This window comes from Lygodium microphyllum, chromosome 17 (assembly GCF_053477565.2).
Source record: "Lygodium microphyllum isolate KBCC chromosome 17, Lygodium_microphyllum_v1.1.10, whole genome shotgun sequence".
Taxonomy (NCBI): Eukaryota; Viridiplantae; Streptophyta; class Polypodiopsida; order Schizaeales; family Lygodiaceae; genus Lygodium; species Lygodium microphyllum.
Window position 1 is genome coordinate 97,049,324 of NC_141151.1, and position 6,770 is coordinate 97,056,093.

The window sequence follows — 6,770 nt, forward strand, 5'->3', positions numbered from 1 at the left end:
TGCTCCATGTGAAAACAAATGACCAAGTTATTGATATCTTTACCAAAGCATTAGGTAAAGATACGTTTGAGTACTTCAGGAGTGCACTTGGATTCTTATGCGTGCAAGCTCATATTGAGCTTGAGGGAGAGTGTTGATAAATATGATATATCCTAAGTCATATCCTATGGTTGTATGTATCTAAAGTAGAAGCATATGTAAAGTGTCCTTAAGTTGAGGGTATCCATCACTCGAGGTTACCACTTGTAGTAGACTGCAAGAATGGAAGAATGAAGAAAAAAAGAAGAAGATGAACATGAAAAATGGTTGAGCCTCCATATCCCATGTTGTCCACTCTCTGTTGCGCATCTCTCCCCCTCTCTTGTCATATCTAAACATGTTTATTTCAATGTTGTGGCACTTGATGATAATGCCTGGCAGTCATGGGAAAATATTTGCAATCTTTATGAGACACCCTCATAGACGTATTGGTTGAAACAACTCATGGACCTTTGCATGAAGGAAGGGACTAGTGTGTCTATGTATTTGAATGAATTTCATTCAATTTTCAGCCAAATAAATTCACATGACATTGAGTCCAAGTATAATCTACCTCCTTTATTCTTGCTCGTGACACTTTTTGAGTCATGGGACACGTTTTGCACTACCATGTGTGATAATATACCTAAGGATGGCTTGAAACTCTAGGATGTTGAGGGTGCTTTACTAACAAAGGAGATAAATAAAAAGAATGTAGACACAACTTGTACTTCTTATGCATTGACTATTAGAGACAGATATGATGGTAAATGCGGTAATGATTGCCATGATAGAGACTACGGAGGTTTCAATCTCATGGGCAGTCTCATACTAAGTCTTGTGGTCGTAATGCCTCTCTAGCATGTCATCACTCTTGAAAGCAAGATCGTAATGCCGTAGTGCCATAAGATACATGATAATAAGTGCAAAGAGAAAGGCAAGGGAAATGTGCAGGATAAGTCTAATGATTGCATCATTGTCCAGTTTAATGTAAAGACTGAAGAGATAAATGTAGTGGAGCAGATCATAAGTACATCTTAGCAGCTTCCTCTCCTTATGCTTCTTAGTTAACCAATGATTCATCTACATATTCTTAGTCTTGGCTACTTAATTATTGGGCTTCCTTTCATGTTACCCCACATAGGGATTGGTTTCAATTGTATTGTAGAATGATAGGTTTTGTGAGACTAGAAAAAGACTTGGCATTGGATATTATGGGAATTGGGGATGTATGTCTACAATTTTCTTTATGTACCTCTTTTACTTTGCATAATGTACATCATGTACCAGCTTTGATTAAAAGCCTTCTATCTATTGGACAGTTGGATTATGCAGGCTATTATGTATCTTTTGGTGACTCTGCATGGAAGATTACCCATAGGAATATTGTTTTTGCGTGAGGTGACAAGGCTAATAGTCTCTATCTTTTATTTGTGTTTGGATCCCTTGACCATGTTTTGGCTATGGCTAACATACCACATGTATCTTTATGGCATTATCACCTTGGGTACATGTCCTTAAAGGTAATCAAAATGCTTACTCATTTATAGTATCTTTTGCCTCTTAATTACAAATGTTTTGATTCTTGTGACCATTGTCTTTATTTATGGCAAGCAAACACACAATTCTCATAAGAATTTTATCATTATGGACATGAATGAGTCTCTAGCTCTTGTGCATTCTAATATATGTGGTTCCATGCTGTGTTAGTCATGGAGTGGTGTGAAGTACTTTGTTATATTCATTGATGATTATTTGCATAAGGTCTAAGTATATTCTATTAAGCAAAAATGAGATATCTTGTCTACCTTTCAACATTGTTTTGCTCTTATTGAGAACTAGTCTATAAATTGGCCAAAATACCTAAGGTTTGACAATGGGGGTGAGTATATTTCTAAAGCATCTGAGCATTTTTGTGATGAAAGGGGTATTAACTGAATCGCCCTTTACACCCCACCTTAGAATGGTGTTGCCAAGCTCATGAATAGGACCATTCAAGAAAGAGTTGGCAATATGCTTAGTTAGGAAAACTTACCATAATATTTTTGGGATGAGCTAGTTGATATTGATGTACATTTGATAAACAGATCCCCATGCACTACTATTGGTTGTTAGGTTGTAGAGGAGATATGGTCTAGAAAATATCCCTCATATGCATGTCTTAGAGTCATTAGATGTGAGGCTTTTTGCCATGTACCCAAGGGCAAACACAATAAGCTAGATCCTAAGTCAATGAAATACATCTTTCTTGGTTATAAAGATGCATGTGAGAAGGGCTATCAACTATAGGATCTATAGGCTCAAAAGGTCACATGTAGCCATGATGTTGTTTCCCATGAGGAGAAGATGCATAAGTAGTTAGAGCATGTCATACAAGGCGATCTTTCAGGAGGAGCCTTTTGTTATCATACAAGCAACCAGACAACCTATAACATTTGATGCTATAGTGGCTCAAGATCATAATGTTGGATAGGATGTACATGCTCCACAACCTATTTTGAGATAGTCCATTAGAGATGGACATTAGCCTACTGGAGATGGATATTAGCCTAATTGATTCGTGCCCTCCATGGACTATGTTATGGTGATAGATTCTAGTGAGCCCCTTACTTATGAGAAGGCCATGCGCATAGGTGATATCACTCTTGGAAGAGGGCTATGTAATCCAAGTTTGATTCATTGTAAAAAAACCATACATGGGATTTGGTTCCTTTGCCTAGTGAAAAACATGCATTGCTATGCAAGTGGATGTACAAGTTGAAGAGTATCCCTAGACACCCCAAGCTAGCATATAAGGCTAGATTGGTTGTTAAGGCTTTTACATAGAAGCATGGTGTTGACTTTGATGAAGTCTTTTGTTCTTAGTCTAGATGACCATTCTATGCTTGATTTTAGCCTTGGTTGCATAGTTAGATCTAAGACTTTATTAGATAGATATGAAAATAGTTTTTTTGCATAAGAACTTGCATGATGATATCTATATGCAACAACCTAAGGGCTTTATAGAAAAGGACAGGGAACGCCTAGTGTACAAGTTGAGAGAAAGAGCCTTTATGGCCTTAAGCATACACCTTGGAAATGGTACCATAAGTTCCATGCTCTCATGCATTTTATGTGCATTTGTACTTTGTCACTTTTTTCTTCTCACTAGAGGCACATTCACCTTTAAGTGGGAGGTTGCTAGGGGTAAAGGGACATATGCCTACGCTGTTCTATATTTACTTCACACATTGTGACCATACACTATACATTGCAAGTGGCAAGTGCCAAGTGCCTATCACTATCACTTTATTCTTTATTCTTTGCATGAGGATTTGGCAGCAAAAATAGGTCAGATCGAACGAGGCATGGAAGAGTTTGCCGCAAGAAGAAAGGAAACAAGAAGAGGAGCAACAGCACAAAGAGATGGAAACCATGACCGAAAGTTGAGCCTTGAAAGAAAAGAGTAGGAGAGAATGAGCAAGGAATCAAAAGTCCAGGAGCAGAGACTCATGGCCTTGGTACAAAGACAAGGAGAAAGTATGGAGGAGATGAAAAAGAGAGCCAAAGAGTGGGCATGCCAAAATAAACAAAGAGTGAAGACCTTTGTTCATCGCCTGGCTCTCGTGGAAAAAGAAAAAGTCCTAGCAGAAAGCAGAGTAGAGGCAGTCCAAGTGGGCTTCATCAACAAGGAGCTTTCCTAAATGCTTTGGTGGATGCCACTCACACAAAGGAAGGGGAGTCCCTTGAGGTGATAAAGAAGAAGCTGAGCATAGCATACAGAGCTCTGCAACAAGCAGGGCTACACATGCCACCACAACCTGTTGCAATTGGGTTGAGCCTTGCTGAACAACATAAGTATCTTTTGTTGGCCGGTCTAACCCCCCAGGAGATTGATGCACTGGGGCTTGTAGGAGGTACAATAAAAAGATTGTCAAAGGGGTGAAGCTGAACTACAATTTGACATGGGAGATTCGAAGAAGAAGTGATCCCACAACCCCCTTCACCCCACTCTAAAGAACAGCAGTAGCCAACAAACACATTCGCGGAAAGAAAAACCGACCTGAGGGAAAAGAGAAAGAAAATGGTGGAAGAAGCCAGACAGAGATTGAGGGCCAAAACCTATGGCATAGTTGTCTGCACCTCTTCCACCATGCCCAAGTGACCTACCACCTAGCTTCCATGCAGAACTCGTAGTCTAGGAGAGACAAGAAAAAGAGAAACAACCTTTTAAATTCAGCTTTCTCCTCCCCAACGGCCTATGCAGAGTCCTTTCCCTTAAAGTAGTGGGAGAGGTCATCGGCATTGGAAGCCGGCTAGGCCAACAATGGCTAGAATAAAGAGAGAAGAATCCCACCCTCTGGGGCACCGAGGATGAGGAATATTGGCAAAATGAGGTTTTTAAAGTGCCTTGATTTGTGCCCCGATATGAGTGCCAGCCATTGTGACGGAGACGCATTTGCGATGACAATGTGTTCTCCTAGACGGCTTTTTGTAATACCCTCCCCTATGAGAGAAAAAACCCCACCTTCATGGCGTATCCTGGTAGGGTAGGAGTAGATTTTGATACAAACATCCATGGTCACTACGACTTCCCCATCATATATAACCCCTGTACTACTACCTTAGCACAAGCTCTCAATTTCACCTCGGACAGTCTAGATACTACCATGACCCGCTTCATTGATGAATTCTCCTCCTGTCCCAATTCCGCCTTCATTACCACATGCAACTACCTTAAGCTATTAAAAATCTTACTTAAGCAGGATCCCACCCCGACAAAACATGGTCTCCCCCCACTGTTTTTTTATCCTAATGCCATAGATAGCTGCGCAATGACTCGCCTAATGATGTGAGCCAGCCTTCTACCTTCCTAATGAGTGATAGCCAATTCACCCACTATAACCACCTATTCCTCTCCACCACCTCTCTCCATGTCCCCTTGAACCTTAAGGGTTACATGTAGAGCTGGAAATTTTTTATTCACTCCATTAAATCCCCTTCCCCACCACATTCTGACGATGATAACTAACAATTAGCTACTGCCCGAATCATGTAACTTAGCAAGAAAAAAAAAACAGAAGAAAAGAAAAGAAAAGAGAAGGCCAAACACAAAGACAACAAACAAACAACAATAAAAGGAGCACAGGACACGTCCAAACACAATTCGTGGCACACAGCTCATAGTCACTGCACCTAGGGGTCCTCAAGCTAGGCATGTCCAATGGCCTCAGTCTTTCGGCTTCGTTTCTAATCCCCTAGTCTTTTTTGACTCCCCACTTCACACTTAGGAGGGTAGGACACACCTAGGGAGGTAACACTCAACCTATCATGCTAAGCTATGCACACCGCAACTCCCTCCACATGAACAGGGTCCTCAAGTGTGGAACATCACCCAGACTTACCTGTGATTAGATCCAACTCCCTGTTCCACCAGCACGAGCATAGAGCACTGCATGGTGAGGTAGACACTCCCTTAGGTAGAGCACTTTCTCCTTTCAGGTACAACAAGATGCTGCAAACCACCAACTTCGGAGACCCCCATCATCCACTCGACATGCCTTGGGTTCTCCATCCAAATAATTACCAAATCTTCCCAATTAATGTAGTCCACATGTGGCCCTATCATCATCCCACCACGCACTTGCTGAGAGCCCACCCTTCCATAACAAAGAGCTCGAAGTACCATGGGACTGGCACCTGCCTCTCGGAGGGAGGTAATATTAACCTCAATTCGAGATGGCGAAAATATGAAGCAAAGAGTGAAAAAATGACAGAAAAAGAGCAAAGGCATAGAGGCAGCCCCTAAAGCTAAGCTGAGGCAAAAAGCGCAATTTTAAATGGAAGGCGCCTCAAAAAACTCTAAAAACTCTTGTAAAAGAGCAACAAGCTCCCTCGTGTGCCATTTGTAAAAGAATAGACGGGTGTAGGCTTAAGGCATGAGGCAAGAAGAGGGAAATAGGTTTAATGACCTTGCCACAACGGCTGGTCATGTAAAAAGGAATGGGTGCCCATGGGATTTTAGGGTTTGTATGTAAAGTTCAAAAAATGAATGGAAGCTCATTCTTTGGTGTATGGCTAACAAGAGTCCTCTCTTCTCTTCACCTTTTGCTTGTGTGTGTGCTCTTGAGAGAGTGAGTTGAGAGTGTGTGAGAGTGAGGGATCAAGAGGGTGAAGCTCTTCATCATCTCCTCTCCTCTTCTCTTCTCTTCTCTTTTCTCGTACGCGTGTGGCTATGGTGGATGGAGCTTGATGGAGAAGGCTTGAGGATTCTTGAGCTAGCATCTAGGATCGTGGAGCTACCAGTGTGTGTGAGGGAGGAGGCAACTCATTTCGGCATTGAGGTAAGCTTACTACACTCGCAGGTTCGAAGGTGTGTCGGGTAGGTGAGAGATAGCCATTAGAGCTCGCTTGAAATGCTTGAAACAATAAGCGGTCCGTGGGTCTTGGCGGTTGAGTGTGAGCTCCCTCCACAGAACTACACACTCATTGCATAATCACTTTACAAATTGTTAATTATATTTGGGTAGATGAAGGAGTGCCAATGCGCTTACGAAGAATTGAAAAAGGCTCTGAAAATCGCACCTATTCTATGAGTGCTAGATTGGTCCATTATCTTCCATGTGCACGTTGATGCATCAAAGTTTACTGTGGGAGCAGCTTTATACCAACCTAGAGAGCATAAATTGGATTACTTGGTGAGCTTTGCAAGTAGTCAAGTCACCGATACAAAAATAAACTACTCCACAATAGAGTGGGAAGGGCTATGGTGT